We start from the raw sequence: 17,429 nt of genomic DNA, 5'->3' as shown, positions 1-17,429 counted from the left end.
GTCACCCTAAATTAGTGTATTAAACATGATAGGAATAATTGGGCTTTCATTCAGAACACCGGAGACAGGGAAACACTCATTCATTATAGCACTCCACTTAGTATGCGTGTAGTGACTCACTGTAAATGAGCTGAGGATGTGCAGCTCCGGACTTCTAAGGCATCCCGCTGACTTGATGTCACAATGTCTGCAAAAGTCCGGATTTGAAAGGCTCAGAGTCTCTGAGGTGTCAGGTTTGGAGGGGTAGCCCAAGTACTCCCATCCTAATGTGAAGTCTGGGCCATTGGAAATGGTTGCCCAGGTCAGACTTACTGTCGCCAGGTAGAGGGGTTGGGTCCCATATGCTAACTGGCAAAGGTGCTAGGTTGATGCATGCCCTTAGCAGAATGGTAAGCCACCCCTGCCAGGTTTCTAAAGTATTGACAACTTCGGGATAGGTGGGAAAAGTTATTCCCACGGAGAGATTGTGGCAGTGAAAGGGTTAACCAGGCCAATAATAAAGGTATTATGCCCAGCTGGTTAATCCTACACCGTGTTGGGACAGAAGGGGTAAAAATGTATTGTCACCCTAATACCATGTTTTCCCCTACACTACATTTATTGTCCCCGTTTTGCAGCTCAGAAGCTAGCTGCAGTTACATGAATGAATGAGAAATGTGCTAACTGCATTTGCGACAGAAGGGGGAGCCTCTAGCACTGTGCTAAGTGCTAAATTGAAGAAGTGTGCCTGCGAGTAAGTAGCTGCATTAAAGATAGGTATCAGTTTCCAGACAACAGATATTGAAACCGCAAAGTTGTCACGGTCGTGCTCGCCACAAACAGGGACCGGACAGTGGGACTGAGGTGGGGATGTATATACACCGACCTTAAACTACGTGGTCAGACGTAGCCGGTTCAGGATTGGAGATGGCATAGTAATCTGTAGACATTCTGGGATCAGGATTGGAGACGACAGGGTAAATGATATCCAGGCTGGGGTTCGGCAACAGGAAGTCAGGTACGTAACGCTTCAGCGTAGAAGCTACAGCGCGGGAGTGGCCTCTGTGTGAGGAGCGGGAGCGGCCCATGATGAAGGCCTCTGAAAGAGGAGTGTGCAGCCCGGCCTAGGACAACTGAAGGTTAGCACTGGGGATCCAGTGCTTCAGAACAGGAACCAGGAAGCAGGAAGCAGGCCTCTGCAAGGAGGATATGCAGCAGGGTACAGGAACAACAATGCAGGCCTCTGCAAGGAGAATATGCAGCAGGTAACAGGAACAACGTTGCAGGCCTCTGCAAGGACAATATGCAGCAGGTAAAAGGAACAACGATGCAGGCCTCTGCAAGGAGAATATGCAGCAGGTAACAAGAACAACGTTGCAGGCCTCTGCAAGGAGAATATGCAGCTGACCACTGGAACAATGAATCTTAGTGCTGGGGACTCCAGACGCTTCAGCACGGGAAGCAGGAATGGTTAAGGCAAGGGTGATTGTGGCAAACACAGGACATCCAAGTTAAACTCGGTTTATGCTCTGCAATGAGTCAAAGGGAGAGGCCAGTATAAGAAGGGCAGATAGCCAATCCAAAGACAGGGGGGTGTGGGAATTCCTCCAATGCCAGAGCAGAGAGAAAGAGCTGCAGTGATTGCAAGCACAGGTGATACTGATTGCAGATACAAGGGGGAGTTTTCTAGAAGCTGCATAGTTCTGTAAGGAATGGGTTTGCGGCCAAACCCAGGAGCGGATTCCTTACAAATGTCAATTGAATAAGTGGTCTACGGTTTAGCTGAAGTGCCTTCTTGATACATGGTATCCTGCCTTCTCATTATCCACTTAAGGTGATTTGGTGGCGCGTCTGCGGTTACCGATCAAAGCCAGCACTGATACATTGTATGCCAGCTTGTAACCCAGACCGATTATAGGTCAATCCGCAACCCACATCACAGAGCCCCTTCAATTAAGTGGATAAATTGTGCTAGGAAAGAGCTAGCACTCTAATTTTTGGAGTGCAGCTAGGTAAAAAGAAACCATGACCATACATATAAATTTTATATTTGTTGCACCTACAGAATATATATATATATATATATATATATATATATATATATATATATATATATAAATAAACTGTATGCCAATGGTGTTTTAAATGTAAAGGCAGGAAACCCTATCCTGCTGGTCCGGCAATGAATCATTAACATGCCCCTATGTTATGGATGAATGAGCGGAGGGATTTTTCATCTCCATACTTCAAAGGGCATCCTGCTAAGTCGGTGCCCCAGTGTCTAGAGAAGTCGGCATTGTAAAGCCTCAGATACCCTAGGTTTTAGGGTGGCCGGATTATTCCCAAGTACCAGATACCGGTGTGAAGTATGGGTGCTTCACACTTTGTAGCCAAACCCCAGTCTTACTGTCACCAGGTAAGAGGTTGGGCTCGGTATGCTAAGTAGCTCAGGTGTGAGTTTAACTCATGCTCTTAGCAGACCATGAAGCAACTTCTGCCCATTCTATGAACTCCTGGTAAGTCTGGGATATGTGGGAAAGTTATTCCCATGAGAAGATTGGGTGTGTATGTTAGGAATAGGACACTTAACCCTATAAAGATGCCTGCAGTGCAATCCCAGTCAAATTCATCTATGCTTTACCAAGAAACGTCCAAGCTGTAGCATCAGCGGTTCCGGAGTATGAGGGGTTAACAACATCGTAACCAAGGACCGTGCACCTCTTCCAGAATTTGTTTGAGCTAAGGATTCCCGAACGAATCCTGTATGGACATTACAAAACATTTCCTTTCGGCGGAGATATAGGGGTGGCAAGTTGAGACCCTAGCCAAGGACTGTCGCACTGCTCACATCGCGCACCCACTTGCATGTGTGCAGGTGTGTCCAGAGACTTTGTTTCGTTCTGTGGACATTTTATTTTGTTTCCCCAACCCTGTAAGTGTTTCTTGAGTTTAATTGTGAAGTATTGTATGTATGTCTTAAAAGGAAATAAATTAAATTTATTTTACCCGCCTTGTACAGCTCAGTCCAGAATCCTGGTATTAATTTGTTGGTAAGACCTGGTCTACCGTGACAAAGATTGGCTGCACTTGTTAGGTATAGGATTCTGAACCCTATAAGAATTCCTGCAGCCCATCGGTAATCAGATTAATTTTAAGATTCATTAGTTTCATCAAGATGCCAAGTACAATTACAGCAGCAGTAGATTTGAGAAAGGACCAAGGCTTTCGCGAGTAATTCCCGCTCCTGGGAAATTACTCCTACAGACTTTATTTTACAAGATTTCGTTCTGAAAACAAATTATTTCATTTGCCACCTTCCCAGTATTTTGACTGTAATTGGGGAACGATTTCCCCAAGGTAGTGAAATACTACCAGTGCCATTGGCTACCGCAGGGAGACAGTCAGAGATTAGGGAGGTTAATGCATGCGGTCACGCGTCATCGGGAGCGTGCGCCCCCTGCACGCGTGTCCAGGGGCTCCCCGAGGGAGCCCTGGTGTCCCGCGATCGCGGGACAGCGGCAGGGGGTTCCGGGGGACCCGGCGGACCCGGCAGCGGTAGGGAGAGCGCCCCGATCGGAGGGCGCTCTTCCGCTGCTTCGGCGCGCGCCCGTCACACTCGGGCGCGCGCCAGGCTACTGCTGCGGCACAGAACGGGCAAATGCTCGAATAAACTGTGCCGCAGCAGTAGAGATAATAATAGAAAACTTCTAAAGACTAAACAAAGTTGGTACAGAAAGGAAGGAGCAGATAACATAATAGTACAGGCTGAAAAAAAAACTGAAATGCATGCTTGCTAATGCAAGGAACCTGACAGATAAAATGGGGGAGCTTGAATTAATAGCTGCAAGGGGAAAGTATGATATAATAGGCATTACTAAAACACGGTGGGATGAAACGCATGACTGAGCAGTTAATTTCGAGGGTTATTCTCTTTTTCGGAAGGATCGAGCAAATAGAAGAGGAGGTAGATTATATTTATATGTTTAACTGGATCTAAAACCGATTATAAGGGAAGATGTTTATGAAGGGAATGATGAAAATGTAGAAACCTTGTGGATAGAAATTAGCAGTGGAGGTAAAAGTATAAAGAAAATGTTTGTAGGGATGTGCTATAAACCACCAAATATCGGTGAGATTTAGGAAGCTAAAATACTTTTGCAAATGGAGAAGGCATCAAAACGAGGTCATGTTTGCATAATGGGTGATTTTAATTATCCAGACATAGACAGGGACAATGAGATTAGCATTACAACTAAAGGAAGCAGGTTTTTGGGGGTGCTTAAAGACAATTATATGACCCAAATTATTAAGGAACCAACCAGGAGAGGGGCAATACCAGTATTATATTCTATGTATGGTAATATCAAACAATGTAGCAGTAATAACAAATATTCAAGTCCTAGAACAGTGATCATACCATTGTCTCATTTAAATAAATGATCAAAAAACAGATTACTTGGGTTCAACAAAGACCTTAAACTTTAGAAAACCAGATTTTAATAATCTGAGGGCTAATCTACAAGTAATACATTGGGATAATGTTTTTGCAAGGAAAACTGTAGAAGATAAATGGTCAGTCTTTAAAACATTGTTAGAAAAGCATACTTATCAGTGTATACCCTTGGGTAATAAGTATAAAATAAATAAGTCAAAACCAATGTGGCTAAATAAACAGGTAGGGGAGGAAATGGACAAGAAGAGGAAGGTGTTTAGATTCTTTAAGTCAGTAGGGACGGAGGTATCATGTGAGGAATCGGGGAACTCGTCCCCTACGGCGCGCTCCCTCCTTTCCTGTAACCTCAGGAACCTCCACGAACATCACCATGCGCGCGCATGGAAAGATACTCATGACCTCACGGGGAAGGGCCCCGCCTTCCGCACGTGACGGCGCCGCGCGGCACCGCTCCCTAGCTACGTGTCAACATCCACTATTACCTAATCACTCCCACTTCTCTCCTGCACCGCTCCTAAGCTTCATGTCAGCATTCTCTAATCACCTAATCACTCCCACCTGTCTCCTACACCACTCCACATATCCTTGCCTCCACTGAGGCCACACCTCTGCTTCTCCCCTCTGCCTATTAGATCCCTTCCCTCATATATGCTCAGCAGTGCCACTGGCACTTTGGCTGAGCATAGTTCTTTGTAGCCTTGCTGTTCCCACGTTCCTTGCCTTGCCCTGTGTTCCCTTGCCTTGCTTTCAGATTGATCTCCTGAGTACCAACCCGACTTAATCCTTGGACTCTGTACCTCTGGCTCCTTGACAATGGCTTACCTCTGACCTTCCGCATCTCTCCCACCCTGACCACAGCAATCGGACTCCTACTATCCCACTGGCTCCAACCCTTGACCTTGGCAAGTATCAGGACTGTTCTTATATCTCTAACCCTGACCCGGATACCTTGACCATCCACTCTCCAGACGTGCCCTCATTGCTGTGGGTGGCATTTATAATATTCCCACCTCAGTGCCGGGGACCCGCCTTGTTCGTGGTGAGCACAAGTGTTACAAATTGCTCAGCCCCATGAACATGGTCCCCCCTGAGGTGGCCCAAGCCTTGTCTGAGATTGACAACAAGTTTTGTCCATTAGAGGCTCAGATTGTAGCTCTAACCCATAGTTTTTCTACTTTTTCTATCCAACAAGCACAACCCGGTATCTTAAGACCTGCCACCTTATTTTCACCCTCACTGGAGCACACTCCTGCTGCTGAGCTGCGTCTTCCGACTCCCAACCGCTATGCGGGTGATCCACACGGGTGTAGAGGATTTCTAAATCAATGTGCTATACACTTTGAACTCACTCCCTCTCGTTTCTCCTCTGCAAGATCCAAGGTGGATCTTATACGTTATAGCACTACTCACCGGCGATGCCCTGGCTTTGGCATCCCCCATCTTGGAACAGAGACCGGAGTTGACCCAGGACTTCGCACATTTCACCAAAGAATTCAGGCAAGTCTTTGACACTCCATGCCGCAAGGTGACCGCAGCCTCTTCCCTGTTCCACTTGTCCCAAGGGCACCGTTCCGTAGCCAGATACGCTGTAGAATTCCGGGCTATCACGGCAGAGACAGCCTGGAACAACAAGGCCTTATCTGCAGACTTTTGGCAGGGCCTATCCGAGTCCCTCAAGGATGAATTGACCGCTCAGGAATGACCAAATAATTTAGAAGATCTCGTCGGGGTATGTATACGAGTCGACCAACGCCTCCAAGAAAGGAATGCCGAACGTTCTCGCTCCCAACTGCTTCTGGTAAGATCTCCCGTTTTTCACTCTATTTCCCAAGACCCACCGATCACAGAGGACCCGGAACCGATGCATTTGGGGAGTCACCGTTTGTCTTTTTTTGAGAGACAACCTCGGCGAGATGGCGGACTCTGCCACTACTGTGGTGATCCCGGACATCTTGTACTACAATGCCCACTCAGACCGGGAGGTACCAACGGTCAAAAAAAGGGCAAGGGGATCACATTGGGGACATTTTCTCCTTCTCCTACCATTCAGGAGAATTTACCTACCCGGATCATACTCCACATTTGTCTCCAAGGCTCTAATTTCCAAGTTGCTACGTCCGCCTTCATCGACCCAGGATCCGGAGGAAACTTAATTGACCACAACTTTGCTCTAAGGAACGTAATCCCACTTATCCGTAAATCTGTGCCTTTCAGGTTAGAAGCCATCGATTGACGACTTCTCCAACCAGTATTCATCTCATTGGAGACCTGCAAACTTTGCATTCTTACAGGGGACGGTCACCAAGAGGAAATTTCAATAGACGTGATCCATACGCCCTCCGTAGAGGTAATCTTGGGTCTGCCTTGGCTCTAACAACATAATCCTCACCTGGATTGGACTCTAAAGGAAGATATACAGTGGAGCAACCGTTGTGCCAGATGATTCTTCAAACCCACACAACAAATCTGTGGTATAAAGAACACCAAGGATAAAGGAGAAGTCCTACCAGAGGTCTATGCAGACTTTACAGATGTCTTTGACAAGGTACACTCTGAACTCCTTCCCCCTCATCGCCCCTTCGATTGCCCTATCGATCTATTACCCGGGTCTGCTCTACCCAGAACTAGATCATATCCCCTTTCTCTTCCAGAAACTGAAGCAATGATAACTATAGTATATCCAGGAGAACCTGAAGAAAGGATTAATTCGGAACTCCTCAACCCCCGCTCGGGCAGGTTTCTTCTTCGTCAAGAAGAAAGACGGATCCCCACGTCCTTGTATAGATAACAGGTTATAGATTATAGATTGAATAAAATCACCCTAAAAAACAGATACCCTTCACCTCGTCTTCAGGGGGCCACTGTCTTTTCTAAATTAGATCTTCGGGGGGCATACAACCTAATACATATACATCAGGGTGACGAGTGGAAAACAGCCTTTAACACGCTAGATGGCCGCTATGAATACTTAGTCATGCCTTTTGGGCTGTGTAATGCCCCAGCCGAGTTTCAAGAATTTATCAATGAGATGTTTTGAGACTTCCTCAACCTCTTTGTCTTTGTCTACCTAGACGACATTCTCATCTTTTCTAAGGACATTTCAGAACACATACTTATGCAGCGGCCGTTAATCGAACACTTCATGCGTCATGTACATCGGTATCCCGATTTGAAACTGCGGGATGAATTCCAGCCTTCCTGCACTAAGATGCGAGCGCGGTGAGTGTAGAAAAATGAATTTTAGTGTTCTGGCTTTTAAAAACATGAAGTTGACACAGTGGCACAGTAGCACAGTATTGTACACATTACAATTCATCCATTTTATTGCAAACGAAGAAACAGAATCCATGAAATTCAAACAAAACATCCGCGATAAGCGCGGGTGGCTGGGGCGATTGGCCGCGTTCATGCTGCGTGGGGAACAGCAGAGAACTCAAAATTGGCGCCGTGATGTGTTCGAATAACGGCTACTGCATCAGTACGTCACACCAAGTTGGTCCTCTCACGCCTTCAGGAGAACCACTATATGCTAAGGTAGAGAAATGCCAATTTCACCAAAGGCCTACGGCATTTCTGGGCTACATCAGTTCTGGAATGACCACAACCCACTTGCTCAAAGCTATTCAGCGTTTTCCAGGTTCTGCAAACTACTATCGAAGGTTTATTCGCAATTTTTCATCCACAGTTTATTTATTTATTTCTAAAAATGTTTTACCAGGAAGTAATACATTGTGAGTTACCTCTCGTTTTCAAGTATGTCCTGGGCACAGAGTTATAAAACATACATGGTTACATTCAAAGAACAGGGTTATACAGTGAATTCACAGACATTTCATGCACAGATAGAGTTGGAAAATTGGGTACAAGGGATAAAGGGCTTATGAGTTTCAGATTGAAATAGAGCAGCTTTAACATCACCGAACATCAGCGAACGGCAGCAAACGGCTCACACCCTTTGGCTGCCCTTCAGCTGCGCCAAAGACTCTCCACCTTCAGTGCAACGCAGATGTACACTGGGGTGGTTGAGATTGAATATGCTGCAGCTGTGAACAAAAAGATCTTTGTGTCCTCTTGGCTCATTAACATTCCAGTGCTGGGAGTTGATGTTCCACAAAGTACAAGCACATGTTAACCCTTAGCATGCTGGTCCTGTGCAGAGGGGAGCCGTTCTTGGGGAGCCCTCTCAGGCTGTCCGCCTTTGGGGCAACGCAGATGTACACTGGGGTGGTTGAGATTGAAACTGCTGCAGCTGTGAACAAAAAGATCTTTGTGTCCTCTTTGCTCATTAACATTCCAGTGGTGGGGTTGACGTTCCACAAAGTACAAGCACATGTTAACCCTTAGCATGCTGGTCCTGTGCAGAGGGGAGCAGTTCTTGGGAGCCCCATCAGGCTGTCTGCCTTTGGGGTAACGCAGATGTACACAGTGGCACCCATCACAGCCCTAACAAAAAAAGTAATGGATGCCACCATCTGGTCAACCGCTGCACTTCAGGCCTTCACCTAACGCAAAAGAGCCTTTGTATCTGCCCCCATCTTGTGCCACCCAGACCCCAAACTACCCTTTACTCTGGAAGTAGACACTTCCGATGTCGGGGCGGGGGCCATCTTGTCCCAAAGACAGTCACCGCAGGCCAAACTACATCCTTGCGGATTTTTCTTTAAAATATTTTCTTCAGTAGAGAGAAACTATGATGTCGGCAAACCAGGAACTCCTAGCGATCAAACTTGCCTTACAAGAGTGGAGACACCACCTGGAGGGCACCGAGAACCCAGTCACAATCCTCACGGACCATAAGAATTTGCTCTATATAGAAAGCGCCAGATGCCTGGGAGCTCGTCAGGCCAGCTGGTCCCTTTTTCCCCCCAGGTTTAATTATATAATCTCCTTCATTCCGGGTTCCAAAAATGTGAAAGCGGATGCACTATCCCATCAGTTCTTACCAGAAGATAAATCAGAGGACATTTCCGAAACCATTCTTCCATCCAAACACATTCTCGTGGCAAACTCATTTAACGTCTTGGATGACATTCTGGCAACCCAGACACACATTCCGTAGGGTCTAGAGGCTCTGCAGGTTTGTTTATACACTGCACCCCAATTTCACAAAAAATCTTGGAATGGGGTCATGCGTCCAAATCTTCTGGTCACCCAGGTACTAGAAGAACCACAGATCTGATCAGAAGGACCTTCTGGTGGCCCACCATGTTCAAGGACATTGTGGAATTTATTAAAGCCTGCTTCACCTGTGCTCGGAACAAAACGGCATGCACCAAGCCAACAGGCCTTCTTCATAATTGGCGAAGCTAAGAAACTGCTGAATCGCCTTGAGAGAAGTGGGTTGGGGCCAATCTACAACTGCCTTGAGTTTATCAGAATCCATGGAGAAGCCCTTGTCAGAGATAATGTATCCCAAGATAGAACTGGACGTTTGGTGGAAAATACATTTCTCAATCTTGGCGTAGAGATGATTCTTACGTAAATGGGAGAGGACTAACTTGGTGTTCTGAATATGCTAAGGTATAGATTTGGAAAAAATAAGAATATCATCGAGGTAGAGAATTACAAACATGTTGAGAACATCTCAAAAAATATCATTCACTAATTCGTGAAAAACTGCTGGAGCGTTACAGAGCCTGAACGGCATGACCAAATATTTGTAATGGCCGTCTTTCGTATCGAAAGCCGTTTTTCATTCGTCCCCTTGTCGAGTACATATAAGATTGTAAGCCATACGAAGATCAAGTTTAGAAAATGTGGAAGAACCTTATAGACGATCAAACAATTCTGAAATGAATGGCAAGGGTTAGCGATTCTTCAGGGTTATTTTGTTAAGGCCCCTACAGTCTATGCATGGACGGAGCGAACCAGCCTTCTTCATACTGTAACAATAAAGAACCCAGCCCTGGCTGGGGAGGATGAAGCTCTAATTAACCCTCTCTTTAAATTCTCCTGAATATACTCAGACATAGCCTTAATCACGGGAAGCAGCAAAGGATAAAATCTACCTTTATATAGGTCTCTTGTCTGTCCAGTCTATAAGTGGATTGTGTTGTTGGAGCCAAGGTTAGGCCCAGAATTACCTGTACAGAAGGTGAATGGATAACATCCATTGAGATGTGCTCTTTGTGACCGTCGGTAGTGGAAAGAGTAAGTGTATGAGTCTCTAATGAAATGAAAGCTGGCTGAAGGGGACGTCCGTCGATTGCCTCTAAATCCACCGGTATTGATTTCTTGATCAAAGGAATCTTGTGTTTGGTAGCGAAACTTGATCCACAAAATTGCCCCCAGACCTGGAGTCGATGAAGTCAAAAGCAGGAACAAGGAAGCCAGGACCCTCAAGGAAGATAGACAGCATAACCCTGGTAGGCAGACCTCTCTTAATAGAAGAGGCGAGGAAATGGTACCCAATGAGACCACCTTGTACCTCAATGGGTGTTGGTGTTTCCCGGCTTCGTGGGACAATGAAGCACCAGATGATCCGACAGGCTGTAGTACAGGCATAATCCTCCAGTTCTCCGACGTTGTTTCTCTGAAGGGGAGAGCTGGTGACTTCCTAACTACATTGGTTCTGGAGCCTCAAGGTAAGAGGCAGTTGGTGTGAAAGAACGTGAGTGATGGCGTTCAAGCCTCCTTTCTTAATGGCGTTGATCCACCCGAATACATACGGCAATAAGATCTTCTAGCATCGTGGGTCTTTCCTGAGTGGCTTTTTCATTCTTTAATGTCTCGGAGAGACCTTGCCAGAAAGCTGCAGATAACGCCTCATCGTTCCAGCCCGTCTCTGCCGCGATGGTCAGAAATTCCAGAGCGTATCTCGCAACCGATCTCTGACCTTGTGAAATGTGGAACAATGAAGAAGCAGCAGTAATTCTACGGCCAGGGTTATCGAAGACCTGCTTAAATTCCTTCTTGAATCATGGGAAATCCTGGATAAGCTCTGCTCTGCTCCCAGATGGGCGATGCCCATGCCAATGGATCTCCGGATAATAGAGCAATAATATACGCCACCTTAGATCTATCAGAAGAGAAGCAAGAAGTGGTTAACTCGAACTGTATGTCACATTGGTTGAGGAAACCTCGGCATCCGTGGGGATCTCTTGCATAGTGATTGGGAGTGGGGAGACATGGCTTGAGGGAGAGCAAGGCTTCAGGGGAAAAGACTGACAGAGTAGCAGGCCTAACAATTCTGGATTGCGATTGGTTGAGAGAAACTATTGCCAGACCTTGAGTCTGGGAAGCAATCTGGTTGTCTAAATATTGTAAATGCTCAGAGATAGAAGACAGGACAGGGGGGTCCATGTTCATTGGGCTGAGCATACTGTAACTCTTGCGCTGCCCACGAGCAAGACAGGACCCGGTACTGAGGTGGGGAAGTATTGAACTATGCACCCACAGCAGCAGAAGTGTGCCTGGCAGGTGGATTGTCAATGTAGCCGGGTCTGGGAAGGAGAGAGTGGGTTATTCCAAGGTCTTGGGATGGAGAGATTAGAATGGTCAAAGTCCATATAGCCGTTGTCTGGGGTTGGAGAGTTCAGAATAGTGGTAGTCCGTGTAGCCGTGGTCAGGGTTGGAGAAATCATCAGAGTCGAGGGTAAGCCGGAGTCAGAATCCACAGGAGTTTCTAAGTACAAGCCGGGTAGGTACAGGAAGGGCTAACTGTAGAGAGAAGCACAAGACAGGGAGCAAGGCACAACAGATGTGGAAGCACAAGGCTAAAATGACGAAGGTGTGATACCCTTTATTGGACCAATAGATATTTTATAAATTGTAAATTTTCCACTCTCTCAGGGTTCTTCCTCAGGCGGCTTAAGAAACATACTGTATATAGATTTATACAGCCAATAAGTCAATGCAGCTGTTAAATGCATTCATCAAAATCTGGTACTTGAACCTTTTGAATTGAGAGAAAATCTCTCCGCATTTTCTGCTGATTGTCATACATTTAAAACCAGAGACAGAACATGAAACACAGACAGAGCTCTGTGCACATCCAGTGAAACTTATACACGGTACAGTGCCTAAATATATATGTATAGATATCTATTAAATAAAATGGTCTTTTAGTTTAACATTTTGGCCAAAGTGTTGTAAGCCCCTGAGCCACTACACGGCAGACCACATCTCAAGGGTCCCTAACACTAATATAAATTCTTAATAACCCGTGCATTACCAGGAAGAATGATTTATAGTAAATCTGTCAAAATTAGTTGCATAGTTCTAAGTCTGATTGAAGCTTTTATTAACCTGTACATTACCAGGAAAAGCACTCTGTATTAGATTTGTCGCGATCATATTGCAAGCAAGCAAGTTCCCCTGAGAGTGGGAGATGCTATGGAGTGAGCTTTTAACCATTTAAATGTGGGAGGAGAACTATTCCTGTCAATTCTTTTGGACTATATTGACTTTGTGGTTTAAAACTGTAGTAGTGATATTGTGTATAAGAAATATCTGTATCCTTTGAAAGCGGTTATGTTTCTTTCACCCTATATATATATATATATATACACACACATATATAAATATACATATATATATAAATATACAAAAAAGACTGCGCTTAAAGCGTATGTGTCTGCAATATATTATCCACTAACTGTATAATCAATGTATCCCCTGATGAAATCACCCACGTGTGAAGAAACGCGTAGGGATACTAGTTTTTACTAGTGATGGTCTATATCTGGGACTTTCAATCAGACTCTGGGACTCTGCGATGCTGCCTTGCGCTGATGCACTGTTTGTTGGGACTTTGGGACACCACCTCATGGTGATACATCAGTGATTTAGTCCCCTTGGTCCTACCTTCTCCCTTCCTCCTATCTGGAACCATTGTTCACCGCAGTTTGTTTCCGGCTGAGAATAGGAGTAGCTGCACATCCCCTGAGTTCCTGCTGGACGGTAGCTCAGAGGTGTCATACAACTTGTGGGAGCAGGACGTGTGAGCGGAGCAGCAGTTTCCAGCGTCTGGCGAATGAGTATTACTCATTACATGCTTTAATATTTTCTATGTTTGTGAGTGCGCATTTGTTGGAGTTTTATGGAACATTAAATTTTGTATCTTAATATAATACACTAGGATCGGGTGCTTTCTTCTCTTTTTATCTTATACATATATATATATATATGAACAAAAAACAAACAAAAGCGCAAGCTCCATAGCACGTAACTGAGTAAAAAATAAGGTACATTTATTTAAAAAATCAGCAACCCATAAGAATGTGCACTTACAGGATTTCAAACAGAACCATTCGTTGGAGAGAAATCTCTATTGTGGTCATCTGCGGTGGTAGGGTGAGTCCCAGGTTTGCAGAGTGGATGTAAATAGCCCAGGTTAACCATGAATTGGCAGCAAGATATAAAGGCTTCCAATGCCTGCACGTCCTTTGCTCCCTCATACAATGATTGCTAACACTTGAAATTACCGCCAGCCGGAGCGCAGGGAAGCCAGGGAAGCCAGGGACTCCAAATACACCAACACACACGCGATGACGTCACAGCTCTATGCGTTTCGTCACACTTCGTCAGGAGATATGTGATTGTCAGAGACATGTGATTGTCAGAGACAGCCAGTTAAATAGGCTGGATCAAGTAAACCTATTTTCACATTGGTACTAAGTTTCACCACAAATCGTATAACTCTAAAATTACTATAAATATCAACATTACAATGAATAACAACAAAAAAACATCAATAATTATGTTGTTCACATCATACAATGAAAATAGCTAAAACGAAACAATTTAATTATGTATAAACTCAACTAACACAATGACATGTTAGAAAAAGCTGTCCCACTATTACCAATCTAAGTTTCATCAAATATGGAAAAAAAAAAATATATATACCAAATTGAAATTAAAACCTAAACCTATAATTTTAGTTTCAAAAGATATTAATAAATCAATATATTAATTAGAATATAATAATATGAATATATATACAACCAAATACCACTACACCATATAAAAATGAATGATAGAAAAATCTAAATAAAATTGAAAAAATATTAAAATCAACCTATTTAATTCCTTGTGTGATGAGAACAACATTCACAAAACAATCTTTACATTATATGTACTAAAAAAAAATATTAGATTAATAATTCACATAGTGCATTAATTAACATTATATCTAATTACATATAATAACAATAATTGTTACATTACAAAATAACTAAAATTATAAAAAGATAAAGGAAAAAACTGGATTAACTATTAAATAACACCTACTTTAAGGAAATATCAGATAATATAGAGGAATCCCCTCCAAAAACACAGAACCCCATCCTTGGATAGGGGGAGAGGAATCGACCTAGCAACCAGAGCAGAAAGGCAGAGAACAGCAAGGCAGGAAACTAAACCAGTGTGCTAGTATCCAAGCACTCATTAAGACCCCTGGGAGAAAGTGTACCAAGTGAGTATATCCAAAAAAACTCTCTCATACATAGTGTCTTAAATCTATCTCCCCTTAATAGGGTACTCGGAATACTCTCAATACCCATAATAACAAGTCCCTTGGGATCCTTTTGGTGTACTTGGGAAAAATGTCGAGGAACACTGTGTGCCAGCACTCCCTTAATGATGGAACGTCTGTGTTCCAGGAATCTGACACACAGTGCTCTTTTAGTGCGACCCACATATTGCAATTGACATGGACAAGCAACAAGCAACAAGTCTGAATATACATTAAAAAGTTTAATCAACTGTCTCTCCACATATATAGTGTATGTTTTATCTTGTCCATGTCAATGGGTTGCTGATTTTTTAAATAAATGTACCTTATTTTTTACTCAGTTACGTGCTATGGAGCTTGCGCTTTTGTTTGTTTTATGTTCATAGATTCCAAAAGTGGTTGGCTATACCACTCCCCTTAAAGCTGCAAAGATGCTCCCTGGATCTTCTATTGGGACTATATTTCTTTCTGGATTTTTTGTTTGAGTGGAACATTCAATTTGGATTTTCCTTTTTTTTTCAATATCACGTTATGGTTTGTAGATATTATTAGGTTAAATTGTGGTAATTTTAATTTATTTTAATATTTTAAATATGTTATTATAATGTATCATTTATTAGGGTTATTTCACATCCTCTTTAGGTGGTGCACCACCTTGAGAAAGGTCCCACTGGGGGACCGAAACGTCGGTTTTTGTGTCTTCTATCATATATAGAACATTTTTGATTTACTTACCTGCGTGCTGTCCCTTGATGTCGTTTTGCAACCAGTATCGTATGGTCTATATACATATATATATATACACACACACACACACACACACACACACACACACACATATATATATATATATATATATATATATATACACAGTATAATATATATATATATACAGTACATACATATATATGTACTATGTCATCAGGACGACGAAGCTTATGCAACAAGCGAAATGCGTAGAGTCGAACTGCAGTGAGCCAAGAGTGTCCCCAGCATCACCCTGTGCCAGCCGTTCCAGATTCGCGATTGATCGCAACTGGAAGTGACATGACGCGACTCCAAACTGTAGGGGCTGATTGTGTACACCTAAGCAACGCATCTATAGTTTTATGTGTCTATGCACATAGTGCAAATGTAAGAGGAATTTTTATTTTTTAAATATATACATTTTGAACATGCAATGTTGCACTAAGAGTGTCATCTCTGTCACACCGAGGGAATCCTGCTGAGACCAGTTGCCTTCTACTAGTGGGAAGAACTCAGATCCCATTGATATACCCACTGCTGATACCCATTTGGGAAAGTGTGAGTCCCCATTTCTATGATTACCTAGTTGTCATTTATGTATTATTGTTTATAGCACATATGGTGAATCTGCGCTCCCCAAAAGCTACTTTCTACAATTTGTGTTAGAATAGTCGCAGTCTCTACTGTATATACTGTATATAGTAGTTCTGATTGTGATTCTGATACTGTAATTTCAGGATGCAATTGTTATCTTTCAAAATTGATCAACAGACAAATAATTGTAGCTTGAATTTGAAAAGATTACTCTTTGCCTTGCCCGTGGCTAAAAGTATATTTCAGGTGTATAACTATGCTTATGGTCGGTATATTTATACAAAACAAAACAAACAAAGAGAAAGAAAAAACAAAGAGATAGTTATATTTGTATGCTAAACTGTGTGGTTTGTATTGTTTGAATTGTGTGTTTTTTTTTTACAAGCAACTTTGTTTTGAAATGATAGCATATGACTCATACCACCAGATGGAAATATCTATGCAATAGAAGCAATCAAATGACAACTTCATAGTTACAAATTGGATTTATGTATTCAAAACAAAGCTTAATTACCTTCTTCTTCACTGTAGAAATAAGTTTTGGCCTTTAATGTTGGGAAAACAGTAAAGCTGTTTGCTTAGCTGTGATAGACTTGATGCTATATGAAAATGAGTATGATGTTGTAATGCTCAGCATCTCAATGTGTGAGAAACATTTGCACAAAATATATGGAATGTAAGATTTTGGCTGGTAAGCAGTGCTTGCCCTCAACATACCTTCCAACACTGCTTAGTAAATATGGCCCCTTACTGTACATTCAAGTGCCACAACTACTGTATATGTAATAAAATATTATTTTTCAAACTTCTGTCTCCTTGAAATTCTTGTTGTCATACAATATATACATTCATTCATGTACACTCATGCTTTATACACTCAATATTACATACTTTACAATAGTAGGCTAAATCAACATATGTTATATTCCCTTTATTCATTAAAATTCTTATTATATTTAATCCCTTGAAGAAAACAAAAACAATTTCATATGCATCTGTTGCTGTGTTTCAGCCATTTGTATGTTCCACCATATAAATGTTAGTATAACATGTAATGAAATGGTTAAAGCTGACACAGTACATTCATGTGGATACCACTTAAGAGCTGCCCTTTTCCCTTGTAGGCTATTTGTAGAAACAACGCACTGCTAATCAGGGTCTGGATGTAAGGGCAGCTTTTGGAAGGTGTTAAATATCGCA

Source organism: Ascaphus truei, chromosome 1 (assembly GCF_040206685.1).
Source record: "Ascaphus truei isolate aAscTru1 chromosome 1, aAscTru1.hap1, whole genome shotgun sequence".
Lineage (NCBI taxonomy): Eukaryota > Metazoa > Chordata > Amphibia > Anura > Ascaphidae > Ascaphus > Ascaphus truei.
Note: the sequence above shows the minus strand (reverse complement) of the source record.